This window comes from Bufo bufo, chromosome 2, assembly GCF_905171765.1.
Source record: "Bufo bufo chromosome 2, aBufBuf1.1, whole genome shotgun sequence".
NCBI classification, from domain to species: Eukaryota; Metazoa; Chordata; class Amphibia; order Anura; family Bufonidae; genus Bufo; species Bufo bufo.
This window is the reverse complement of record NC_053390.1, coordinates 133883131-133897571: the sequence shown is the minus strand read 5'-3', so window position 1 is coordinate 133897571 and position 14441 is coordinate 133883131. Positions and strand designations below refer to the sequence as shown.

The following is a 14441-nucleotide window of genomic DNA, read 5'->3' as shown; positions in this document are numbered from 1 at the left end:
GTCATAGGTTACATAGCACACGCGTAGCAGTAGAAGAAAATCTGGTGTGTAATTAGCTATTCTGCATTTAACCCTTGATATTCTGTACCTTGTCTAAGGCTATTTACCGTAATTGGATCCTATTATTTAGATATTCTTCTATAAACTTCTAAATATAGGTGAAAGTTTATATTTCCCATCTATTTCTTTTTAGACTTTTTTTTTTTACTATTTTCTTCATTGATTGTTAACAAGATTTAACTCTTTAACATAGTGGATGGATTTTACCATCTTTCTACTCAAAATGAACCTTTTACTAAATAGTTCAAGGGGCTCTGCAGGCTGGAGTAAATAAAGCACGGCACCCGGATGTCTTTGTCTACAGGTGAATGTCGTGTGGCAGATCTGTTGTAGAAATGTCTGCGTTTCTTACATGAAGGGGTGGTGTTTGCAGCATGTGCATGGGCTTCTGCATCCCACTCAGCTGAATAGGATAGATGAAGAAATGTCATTAAAAAAAGAGAATGTGTCATCAGAAAATGTTACCTATTGTGTAAATCACGTTTTATGTTAAACATTTTTGTTTTTGTTTTCCATGTCTCTATTTAATATCTATCTATTATCTATCTATCTATCTATCTATCTATCTACCTCCTATCTATCTATCTATTATCTATCTATCTATCTATCTATCTATCTATTATCTATCTATTTATTATCTATCTATCTATCTATCTATCTATCTCTCTATCTATTATCTATATCTATCTATTATCTATCTATCTATCTATCTATCTATCTATTATCTATCTATCTATCTATCTATCTATCTATCTATCTATCTCTCTATCTATTATCTATCTATCTACTTATTATCTATTATCTATCTATTATCTATCTATCTATCTTCTATCTATTATCTATTATCTATCTATCTATCTATCTATCTATCTATCTATCTCCTATCTATCTATCTATCTATCTATCTATCTATCTATCTATCTATTATCTATCTATTATCTATCTATCTATCATCTATCTACTTATTATCTATCTATCTATTATCTATTATCTATCTATTATCTATCTATCTATCTATTATCTATCTATCTATCTATCTATCTATCTATCTATCTCCTATCTATCTATCTATCTATCTATCTATCTATCTATCTATCTATCTATTATCTATCTATCTATTATCTATCTATCTATCTACTTATTATCTATCTATCTACCTCATATCTATCTAGTTCTCTACTATCTATCTATCTATCTATCTATCTATCTATCTATCTATCATCTATCTACTTATTATCTATCATCTATCTATCTACCTCATATCTATCTATCTAGTTCTCTACTATCTATCTAATATCTATCTATCTTTCTACTATATCTATCAATCTATCTGTCTATCTAAAATAAAAATACCTATAATCATGCAGTTCTTTCATTGGCCACTAGGCCGGATAATATGTTAAGATTTCCTGTTCTGTACAGGTAAGTTCTCAGTAGCCAGCATATTATCATCACCAGCAGAATTACAACGACAGGTATCACCTCTGCATAGATAGCACCATTAACAATAGGTGATATCACAGCTTATCTACTCCCCCTGACCTTTGCACAGGTCACAGAGCAGGCCTAGAAAACTCTAATCCATAGATGCTAATGGGGTCCTCTCCAATCTACTGTATCTATGTGGCAGCTCTCAAGGAACAGAAAGTTTTGACATATTTTAGGCCTAGTGGCCAGTGTGTAAATTGCATGATTTTAAGATAATAAAAAATAAATAAATCATAAAACAAAGCAAAATAAAAAGTAAATAAAATGTCATGTGTGAGCATACCCTAAGGCAGTGATGGTCAACTTTTTACAGACAGAGTGCCCAAACTGCAACCCATACCCACGTATTTATCGCAAAGTGCCAACACTGCAACTTAACCTGAATACTACAGCCCAATATAGTATATCTTCCATGTACTTTATCAGTTCGCTATAATAGCCTGCTACATTCAGTGTCCTGCCTGTGCTATTCATAGTGCGCCCTGCAGGAAGGAAAAGTCTAAGGCATATTGGTACACCATTGACTTTTTCCAGGGTGCGGGTGCCCACAGAGAGAGCTCCCTTGCCATAGGTTCACCACCACTGATCTAAGGCCTCATGCACACTGCAAAGCCATCTCTAGGGGAAGCACCTGATGGAACGGGCCACAGTTTTCTCCGTGTGCATGTATACGATATAAAAGGAACAGTGCAAACCTATGGGAGCCATATTTTGGATGAATAGAACAGATGTGTAACACGACCATGTGCATTATGCCTGGCACAGACCCTGTCCATGCGGATCTGTATGAATGGCAGTGTCAACAAGCATCAAGGCTCCAAGTTTTTTGTCCATCCCTCCATCCCATGCTCCTGTATGGTACCAGTACGGAGGCGGTGGGTGGGGAGGGGTAGGTTAGTTTCGGATTCCAGGTACAGTTATGGATCTCCTAAGCCGGTGGCATAATTGTGTGAGGAGCAGGATTGTCATTAGGACTCCGCCTGGCATAGCATTACCACGGCAAAACTAAAATTAGCAAAATGTCAGAAATGAAAAGATTGATTCACCCAGACGCAATTATCATTTAAAAGTGCTTGATTGAGGTGCTGCAGTTGGGTGATTTATTTTGCATCCCATATACATAATTAAAGTAGTGGAGCGGAGTAATTTATCAATCTAGTTGAGGCTGGAGGTGAGGCGCTGTATATGTTTGTTTTAATAAAAAGGCTCAGGCGGCTCCACTTCCAGGGGCCTCCCCGGACTACAGGAGTCAAGGGATTACTGCCCTGGCAAGGCTGGGAGAGAACATATCAGAAAGGAGACAGGGCTGAGGAAAATAAAGGGAAGGTAGAGAGGGGATAAAAATAGGAAGCTATCTATTCAGTGGAGGATCGAGGAGAAGAAGAGGGGAGTGCAGCAGCAGCAGCAGCAGAGGGGGAGTGATCAGGGCTGGAAAGAAGACAGAGGGAGGGAGAGGAAGAAAGAAGACAGAGAGGAGGAGGTAAGAAAACGACACCTCGCCAGGCACTCAGTTTTAAATCCACTGCCTTTTTCCTCCTCTCCATGTTACAAAGGCTTCCAGCTCCTTTTTTCCTATTCGTCTCCTGTCACTTCCTTCCTGGACGCTCACAGGACGACTCGGTTTACTTTCTCACACTGGCAGCACAGAGTCACTTTCCTGCCTGTACACAGACACCCTCTGCCCACCACATTGGATTGAGTTGGAGACATACAGTACTCAAGCTTCAGAAGTGAGAAGAGGCCAGTTCCCCTTCCTCCTTATCACTATCCCAATGAGAGCAGAACCTTTCCAGGGCTACTAAGAGCAGCAGATGCCTTAATGTAAGTACAGCCGTGGGATGGAGATGTCATCCCCAACCTCTTCTCGTCCGACATCGCATCGGGCTTTTTTATTTTTTACGCTCGCGCATTTCGTAGAAAAGTTTACCATAAGGGGGGGGGGGGTTGGTTTGCACTTTTGAACGCTTTGGGCTGCCGTTCTGCTTTTGAAAGTACCAAAGCTGGCAGAGGTCACCGAGCTGAGTTTGTCCTTTACACTTTTACATAGTCGCTGGATTCGCTGCAGCTCTGCTGCATCTGTGAGCCGCTCTGCTCTGGACTTTTCGCAGCTAGCCATGACCTTCTACTACTTTGTATCCAGTTTATCATTTTCCAAAGCAGATCAGGTTGCATAAGTACATTGTAGCAATAACACTTACTTCCTACAGGATATGAGCAGCGCCTGTCATTGCCGAGGACGAGGAGCCATGCCTGCTCCATTAGGAGGATTCAATAGCACAGGCTCCTCCAGCCCTGCAGAACTTGACATTAGTATGGTGACAACTCAGATGTCAGGGAAAGGTCACTTATTGCCACTTGAGCTCTTAATAAATACACAGCCTCAGGAACCATAGGCATTTATTACAGGCTTTCATCCGAAGTGCATTATACTATTGTAATTAGGCAGCGAAATTGCAATCAGCAGAGCCACAGCTTGTCCTCTTCCATCCTTGCAAGTATTAACCTCCTTCCTAACCTTAAAACACTGCCGATACTAAATAATACATCACGATGATAGCGAAACCAAAGTTTGAATGATTTATACGCTTGAAGGAGCATGCCATGTTTTATTTCAGGTTTCCAGCCTCAAATCGCCACGGCGGCTTAGTAAAAAGTGAGTTTGGTCATTTGTTGGAAGTGCACATACAATAGTGTACAGGCTGGCGCACATGCACAGCGCCCGCGCGTAGAGGGACAACGTGCACTGGTCATACCGGGCACATGGTCAACGATTACTTTTAAAAAAGGTTTCTTTTGTATCGTTTTTTTTTTCTCCTGTGACCTCAGTTGTCGTTGCCTTAGTACCATCAACGTGATCCAGAGCGAAAAAACTCTGAAAAAGCCTACAAAAACTTTTGCAATAGTAAGAGGCACAGAGTAGTTACAGGCTTAAGAGGGATCTACAGAATATGATAAGTGTAATCCTATAAATCCTGGCAGCCTGTGACGCTCTGACCACCTGAGATCAACCACATCACGCCCCATTCACATGCAGCACGTATGGGGTGATGTATGGCAATGCTGAAAAGTACTGGAATGTATGGCATGTGCTATGGGAAAATCTATTAGGGCTTTGGCCTTAATTTCAGTTTTCTACTATCGTCTTACAACGTGTGGTCTGTGTTTTCTCATGCATGCGATCATAAGCAGGAAATTAAAAAAAGTAACTGAACGCATTTGACATGACAGGCCGTAAGTCAAAAAATGCATAGGAATGTAAATAGATGAGTAATAAAAGGATTGATAGATGATAGACAGATAGAGGTGGATGGATAGATAGATAGATAGATAGATAGATAGATAGATAGATAGATAGATAGATGGATGGATAGATAGATAGATAGATAGACAGACAGACAGACAGATAGATAGATAGATAGATAGATAGATAGATAGATAGATAGATAGACAGACAGATAGATACATAGATAGATAGATACATAGATAGATAGATAGATAGATAGATAGATAGATAGATAGATAGATAAGGTTAAATAGATAATAGATAGATAGATAGACAGATACATAGATAGATAGATAGATAGATAGATAGATAGATAGATAGATAGATAGATAGATTGTAGATAGATAAATAATAGATAGATAGATAGATAGATAGATAGATAGATAGATAGATAATAGATAGATAGATAGATAGATAGACAGATAGATAGATAGACAGTTGTAGGTAAATGGATAGATACCATAGATAGATAGATAGATAGATAGATAGATAGATAGATAGATAGATAGATAGATAGATAAGGTTAGGTAGATAGATAGAAAAAAAAATAGACAGAGCCATTGCTTTCATGCCGATTAACATTTACTAATACCAAGAGTAAAATACTTAATGCTCATTACTGCATTACTATTATATGAAGTCACAATATACATCTAGATAGATAGATAGATAGATAGATAGATAGATAATTGATAGATAGATAGATAGATAGATAGATAGATAGAAAGATAATTGATAGATAGATAATTGATAGATAGATAGATAGATAATTGATAGATAGATAATTGATAGATAGATAGATAGATAGATAGATAGATAGATAGATAGATAGATAGATAATTGATAGATAGATAGATAGATAGATTAATAGATAGATAGATAGATAGATAGATAATTGATAGAAGAGAAAGAAAGAATTGTATTTTAGAGCAACAAACGTTCACAACACAAGAGTAATAACATAAAGAGCCTTGGCCATATGAGCTTGCACTCTAAGCCTTGCACATCACTGTACACTGATGTAAATGTATTATAGGAAGTCCATTACTGACAACTCATTTATCAAGTAACTTTTGTCAGAAGTCGTCTTCATGTTTCCTCATTATCCACTATACAGAAGGTAGACAGAACATGTAGCTACTGATCCAGCTCACTAGGAAGAATAGTTATCTGCTGATAATAGAAAGGGTTAATGATAATAATAAAGCGGGTTCGTTCTTTCTATGGCACAGATATGAAGCGGTTTCATGTCAGGAAGGATAACTATTGTTATCTGACAATTTAGCACACGATTAGTTACTCTGCCGGACGGAGAGGGCTTTGGTACTCGGGCAGGCTAGCTATGAGGCGGGACAGTTGCCTGGATTTAGTATGTAATATAGTTTTTTCCTTGTCAAATGTGGTAATTAATAAGATTAGGAGAATTAATCTGCAGTTCCTCTGAAAACCATAAGTAATACATTGTCATATCACAGCGACTTCATAACCGACAAACTTAGCTCTGCTACATTTGCATGCAAAAAAAGTTTATGTTGAGGCGGATTCTTGCTCTTTCCTATGGCACATTTATCCGGAGTGCCATACCGTTGGGTTGTCAGGTCTATGAAATGTAATCAGGTTTGTGTACCCTCAAGTAGAATAAGCAAGAGTAACACGGTGTAGTGTTCCGGATAACATGAGGATTAAGCAGTTCACTTGTCACTCTGATCGACCACAGATAACATCTGAGACTTGTTCCACATGCTATGCACACTCCTTGGTTATTTGATTATAGCCTAAGGAAGACTTATCCCTGTTTAGTCATGGCTTGATATGTATCTTGCCAAAATGAAAGAGAAAAAAAAAAAAAAGAACAGTTATTATCTATCCAAATACTGAATCATTTCCAACTCAGCTGCTTCATTGAATACCCCTATGCATGTCTTTAATGAACCTACATATCTTCCTCTTCCTCAAACAATCATTCCTCTGGTCTCCTTATCCAGAAGAGCATTCAATCTATCGCTGTTATTCTAAATGTTACCATTCGCCAGAATTCATCAGAATTTTCCAAATCTAAAACAGTTTCAATGTTGACCAGTCCACGTTGAGATTTTTCAAAAAGTTTGTGTCTTCAAATTCTTTGCCTCTGATTTCTGCCCTAGTCTATCATCTAAAGCATAAAAAGCATCATAGACACCACATCCTCTATTTACTATAGCAAGCCTAAGATCATCAGAAATGAAAGCATACAGGTCCACAAAATAAAAAAGTGTGTTGCCTATAGGCTGCAATGAGATCTAAGTCAATATCCATTTACGAAAATGAACAAGTGGATGAACTTACATGTTGAAATCTCACTTTTATTAGATGTGTACGATACTTTCTAAAATTCAGAAATTGATTAGGTACGACACGCGCTGGCAAATATGACTGAACTGATATGCAGGGCAATTCAGTCATTCTTAGGGTGATATTGGGCCAAGGAGATGTTTGCATCCAATTGTATTAGTTGTACATCTTTTCTGTATTGTGTTTTATGGGATTGTGGACGTCTTTTCTATACTGTGTTCTATGGGATTGTGGACGTCTTTTCTATACTGTGTTCTATGGGATTGTGGACGTCTTTTCTGTATTGTGTCTTATGGGATTGTGGACGTCTTTTCTGTATTGTGTTTTATGGGATTGTGGACGTCTTTTCTGTATTGTGTCTTATGGGATTGTGGACGTCTTTTCTGTATTGTGTTCTATGGGATTGTGGACGTCTTTTCTGTATTGTGTTTTATGGGATTGTGGACGTCTTTTCTGTATTGTGTCTTATGGGATTGTGGACATCTTTTCTGTATTGTGTCTTATGGGATTGTGGACATCTTTTCTATACTGTGTTCTTGGGGATTGTGGATGTCTTTTCTGTATTGTGTTCTTGGGGATTGTGGACGTCTTTTCTGTATTGTGTTCTTGGGGATTGTGGACGTCTTTTCTGTATTGTGTTCTTGGGGATTGTGGACGTCTTTTCTATATTGTGTTCTTTTGGATTTAGAGTTAGATTTTATAGCACCCCCTCTATTCGGTATTTGTCTTCCATTCTTCCAAGTCTGTTACAATGCTGCAATATCTTGCTCTTCTGTCCTTAATATATTCATCTGAAAATTATATCTCTCCCTAGAATATCTGTTGCCCTATATCCATAGAGTGGACCCAGTGTTCCTGGACCACGTCAACACATTATAGCATTATACAGAATCCTCATTACTTGGTTAATGTCTATTTCTGCTGTATAGGTTGGAGTTTGAGTGAGTTGCTTTTTTATATTTTGATATATTTCTATTGACTGCTAGAGTAGGTGTTTCATACTACATGGATAATTTTCTTTTTGGGGGCATCATTAACATGCAATTTAATGAATCTTGTAAAACTAGTATTGTTATCATGATATCTTTAATTCTGGAGGAAACACATTTCATTGTGAAAAATGAGGTGAATTTTTAATAAAACTATAGTTAGAACTTTATATTTCTTGCATTTCACAGATCAAAGTCATACAGCAGGTAATACGGTAAAATAGCTGATTTTGTTCTCTAAATGTGATTTTTCTACCCCCTGGTAACTCACGATGTTCATTAGATATCTTACGAATATTCTTTGATAACAAGTTGTGCAAAGCAACCGACTTAGCTCTGCTACATATATTGGGAGCTCAAGCTACACCAGAACATAACATGTATTGAGAACATGAGTGGATTTTTCCAGTATCAAGCTATTGACCTCAGCACTGTCACTCAGCAATCACCCGACTCTATATACGGTACATGGTGTACTCGTAGCACGGCCACATTAACCGCACAGAAGCAGCCTTAAATGAGTTAAAAGTTTGCCACCAATAAAAAAGTAAAAGCATATCAGAGTTATTTTTGAGGGATAGAGTAACAACACCCCCCCCCACCCCTCTGCATCGTCATAAGTTTACAACTAAGCACATCTTCAGCATGAGCAATCAAGTATGCACTGAAAGGCCAGCAACAATAGGCTCACAAAAAATGTCAGCGTGCAGCCGGTCCTTCATATGGTTTGCATACATGGATGATTTATGGAACTTGTAATGTTCATGATCTCATTGCCTGCACAATAGTCGTCCTATTGTACAAACATTCCTAATTGTATACAGATCTGAAGGTAATAAGCAACATAGATTGGATTACATTGCAAAACAGTCCCGCTGTATATGTTATACAGTATATATAAGATCTAACTGGGAGGTACAACATTTACCAGTTGGGACATATTGTGTACTGATGATGGCGATTCGCGTTCGTTATTAGGTCTAAGGTCAGTGCTTCAGGCTATATAGTACGGCATTCTAGTACATATTGTTTATGACTGCTTCATTTAAGGAATCTGTTGTATATAATACACAGTATTAGGTTGTCTAGATGCCGTGAAGGCAACAAAACAATGTTTTCCTTGTTTAAATTGTTCATCTCTCCTATTTTGGCAGCAAGGAACTCATTTAAGGGACTATAATGTTTTCTTGTGGTCTCTGTGAGGCCCATAGGCTTGCAGACATGACCATGCTACCGACAAACTGGTAAGATTTGGTATGACCTGCTGAACTAGTTGGCTATAAGTGACTGCATTTAGATGCTGAATTCAACTTTGTAGACTGCTTGACATAGTTGGTATAGACCTCTAGACTCATTGACTATAGACTACTGGAATAGGCAGGTGTAATACCTATTAACTGCTTATTAATTCATTGGCTATAGACTACTAGATTCTACCCCATAGACTGCTGGACTAATGAACTTGGACTCAATTGGATGTGGTTGGATACACAATTGGATGGGATTGGAATGCACACATGGACCCAGTTGCTGCAGACTAATAGAAAAGTTACTTTAGACTTAGTGGCTATAGAGTATGCCACTCAGCTACTATAGACCGATAGACTTAGTTACTGAAGACAGTTGGATATGGTTGGGTCCCAGTTGCTATACTCTAACAGAATCGTTGCTTTAGACAGATAGACTTAGTGGCTATAGAGTATGCCACTCAGCTACTATAGACTGATGGACTCAGTTACTACAGACAATTGGATATAGTTAGTATACGAAACTGGACCCAGTTGCTATAGACTTGTAGGACCGGTTGCAATAAAGTAATGGATACATTTGCTATAGACTTTACATACTTGACTGTTTTAGAGTAATGAACCCAGTTGCTATAGACTTATAGACTTCATTGCTATAAAATAATGAACACTTATAGACTTGGTTGCTATAACGTAATGGACACAGTTGCAATAAACTTATAGACATTACTGTCATGGAGTAATGGACCCAGTTACTATAGACTTATAGACTTTGCTGTAGAGTATCGGACATAGTTACTATAGACTTATAGACTTTGCTGTAGAGTATTTGACCTAGTTACTATAAACCTATATACTTTGCTGTAGAGTAATGGACCCAGTCACTATAGACTTGATTACTATAGGGTAATGAACCCAGTTACTATAAAACTATAGGCTTGAATGCTATTGGGCAGTAATGGCTAACCTTGGCACTCCAGTTGTGGTGAAGCTACGACTCCCAGCATGCCCCATTTATTTCTATAGAGTTCTGAGAGCAGCCAAGCAAGCGGGGCATCTTGGGAGTTGTAGTTTTACCACAGCTGGAGTGCCAAGGTTAGCCATCACTGCTATAGGGTAATGGACCCAGTTGGTATGGACTAATAGACATAATTACTATAGATTAATGGACCCAGTTACTATAGATTGATTGCTATAGAGTAATGGACCCAGTTACTATAAACATATATAATTAATTGCTATAGAGTAATGGACCCAGTTACTATAAATTTATAGGCTTGATTGCTATGTAGTAATGGTCCCAGTTACTATAGACCTATAGACTTGATTGTTATAGAGTAATGGACCCAGTTACTATAGACATGATGATGATGATGATGTATAGTCTTGTGTACACGCAGTCTTACCCTTCGGGCCTCGATTCGCTGTAAGTATAGAATTGATTGCTATAGGGCTGTGATGGCTAACCTCTGGAATTCCAGCTGTGGTAAAACTACAATTACCAAGATGAACACTTGCTTGGCTGTGCTCAGAACTCCATAGAAATGAGTGGGAGTCATAGTTTCATCACGGCTGGAGTGCCGGAGGTTAGCCATCACTGCTATAGGGTAATGGACCCAGTTACTATAGACTTATAGGCTTGAATGCTATAGAGTAATGGATCCAGTTAGTATGGACTGATATACTTGATTGCTATAGATTAATGGACTCAGTTATTATAGACATATAGAATTGATTGCTATAGAGTAATGGACCCAGTTTACATAGACTTGTTTGATATTATTGTCCAAGTTGCCCTAGACTGATGGTAAACATTTCCATCAATGGCTTGACTTGGTCGCTATGGACTTGTGACCTCAGTTCATATTGATTGCTGGACTCAGCTGTTCTGGACTCATTAGCTGTAGGCAGTGAAGGAGAATAACAAATCCTCCCAACCAAATCCCAACCATTCACGTATTTTGCCTTTGAGATTGTACAAAATAACAAGAGCTGTTATCACCTCCAAATTCCATATGAATTATTGAGTTGTGTACAGTTGAGCTTGGTCTTCTGGGAGACTGAGCTTGTAAAAGTTACTGAGATCTCCCCAGAGGGAGACAATTTGTTTCTACAAGTTCAAGGCAGCTATCAGATGGTCTCCAGGGTAATAGTGTTGTTTGCTATTGTACCAGTCCGTGGTCACCCCTATAAGTACCCATCCCTTTGTCAGTGATCAGCTAGACCCAGTCAAGTACAGTAGCCTACAGCATCCTCCACTTATACAGTAGTTCCATTTCTCTGAGATTTGATGGGGACAAAGGCAAAGTAAGATATTTACTTATATTTTACGGAGAGGCGTGAAAGCTAATGCAACTTTTACTGATTTCTTGCTGTGTATAGCATTTCTTACATTAACTTATACACACAGCTCCCTTTTAGCAGCTAGTAGTAACATAAGGAAGTATGGACCTATAATGTGACATAGGCAGTACATGGCAATAACAGCTATAGTGTACTGGTATAATATAAAAAAGATGGATGAACCTATTTCTGTAAATAGGAAGGTACTGTACTATTTTACGGTACAACTGAGTTTGCAGTCTTAGAACATATGGAGAGGATTCTTAAAACTAGCACCAGATCCTTGTAAGTTCCTTCTCTTCATAATCAGAAGCCCAGACTAAGATTTGGACACGCCAATAGTTTTAGTCCTAAAATGTAAAGTCCTGAAAGAGGCAGATTTGAAAAGTACGTTTCTGAAACCGTACATTTATCTGTTAAGGTTTCACCATGCACATATTAAATTCACACTTCAAAGACCCGAAACAAACCATCCTCCACCCGCACAAGGTGATATCATCCTTCACCTGCAAAACCCACTTGCTTTCATCTCAAGAAAGGATAAAAATTGAAGTAACATAAAATGATGGGTTTTTTTTAGCTGCTGTATATATGGCTGCCTACTAAATGAATGTAATTAGAAAGGTCTGGCATGCCATCAATTGTGTTTTTAATGTATAGGTCTGAGTATTTAGGTCACATAATGCATATATTAGAATGCATTTTTTTAATGGGTTCCTATGCAGATGCTCATTTTGCATGTTGTCAGCACCGTGAATAGCTCATAAATTTAATAAGACACTTGCATAATCTACTATGACTTTACGCGTAGGTAGGTTGCAAGTCTCTGTCAGTCGTATTAATGATTACAAAAATATTGCACTCTTGCTTCTCTTAAACTTTATGATAGAGAAACTTTTTAAAAACTTATAGCAACAGGTCAGTATAACCTATAGTATAACCTATATTAGATTGAAATAATAACAGAAGAAAATGATAGTTATAAAGAAATATATAAAATAAAATAGAACATTATTTTTTGTTAGAAGTATGTAATAATTCCTAGCTAAGTATACTGGATCTAAAGCTACGCCTTGCCATGCCTTATGGGAGTAATGACATTGAGGACCTGAACGGTCACTGAAACCGAGAGCCAGCTAAGTTTTAGCTGCACTTACATATTGAAGTTTCTAAAATAGATTAAAATGAGGATTGTTGAGGCTATACACCAATTTCTAAAATGTTTTTTGGCACAAGCTGTTATCTTGGGTAATCATCCAGGACTAAGTTCTAATTGGCGTTAAGGGAGATAGCCTTTCACATTTAAGCCTTTGTTTCTGGTGTCAGATCCTCTTTTACAGTATGACGGCTTTCATTTCTATATGACGCATTGAATACAGTTCTCACTTTAGTTGTGTAATTGGTGAAGGCTACATCTACAAATATGGATTGTTATTGATGTGGTTTATACTATAGCAGGACAGTTTAGAAATTTCGAAATGGAAGCAGAATCATGTTTTACACGTTTCTGATTTGCTTGAGTTTATTCAGTTTTAACGCTGCTAGTCTTTCTTAGTCTAGACTAAAGGTGGTCATGCACATTAGTTTAAAATTGATCAAAACGGCCAAATTCAACCAAAATGATCTTTCGATTGATAATAAGCAATGAACGAGCGATTTAGCCAACCCATGAAAAAAAAATTGTCTGTGTTCAATATTTTTGGTCCATTAGATCTTTTGTTCAAAAAAAGATTGTTCAAGAACAAAAGATCTTTCTTAGAAAGAATGTTTCCAATATGATCTTTCATCCATCACTCGGATTCATTGAACGTGTATGGCCAATTTGAACAACTGTAATGGTCAATATGGACTAAAATGTGTATGGCCATGTCTGCAAAATAATCGTTCACCAGATTTATTTTTTGTTTAACTGCTGTTCAATCATCAACCAAATTCTGTCTAATCTGTATGGCCCCTTTAGCTTATATAATCTCACAGGTCAGAGGAATTAAAAAGACAATAGGACACAGGCTTGTTGGGGCAAAATTGCTGTTTTAGGGTGCATTCATTGTGATATCTTTGTCAGTTTTCAAAAAGAATGCTGAGATGAGTGAGTGCAAAGTTTGGTTCTAAGTAATATTTTATGCGGTCTGTATTCCTAACTGATTTGTTTCAGTCTTTCCATAATTATTTTATTATCCATTTTACTTAGCTTGGACCTAATCTGTGTAGCTGCATAGAATATAAAGTCAACCGTAATGTTGACAGTGGGGATTATAGTCTAATGCCCCTGTCTCGGAGGTGTACATGCTGTAGGGTCAATGTCAAATTAAGGCAACTACCAATATGGTTTGGGAAGTGTCTGTTGACTTTTGATGTGCTTCTTTTTAGATATGTGAGGTCATTTGTGCAATTTGAGGGAACCCAATGACATAAAACCATGTAGAATTTTGTTTGCATTCATATATCTTATTGTAATATAAATTAACTTTTTGACTTTTATCTTTAGATTGTAAGCATATCATTTCGATTTTTTTATTGATAAAACTGTTTTGTTGCCCTGAGCTGTAGTTCTGTCTAAGTGGTGCCAGTAAAGCCTATAGAACAAACTCTACTCTACCTATGTACCATACTGTGATAATTTTGCACATTAAGGTAACATAGTCATTGATGGAACATCACATGCAGTTTTCAATTCTTTTTTTATCAAAGTGAAATACA

At 37.5% G+C, this 14441-nt stretch overlaps 1 protein-coding gene across 9 annotated transcripts in view; it reads left to right on the top strand.

The window, feature by feature from the left end:
• Window positions 1–14441, top strand: part of MEF2C (myocyte enhancer factor 2C) — a 250728-nt gene that overhangs the window by 68471 nt on the left and 167816 nt on the right. The window contains exon 1 of one of the 9 annotated variants that reach the window (XM_040421526.1): window positions 2996–3369. The exons of the other annotated variants lie outside the window; for them this stretch is intronic. The gene's annotated coding sequence lies outside the window, so the exon portion shown is untranslated. Of the gene's footprint in view, window positions 1–2995; window positions 3370–14441 lie in introns of those variants that run through there. 9 annotated transcript variants of the gene reach the window in all.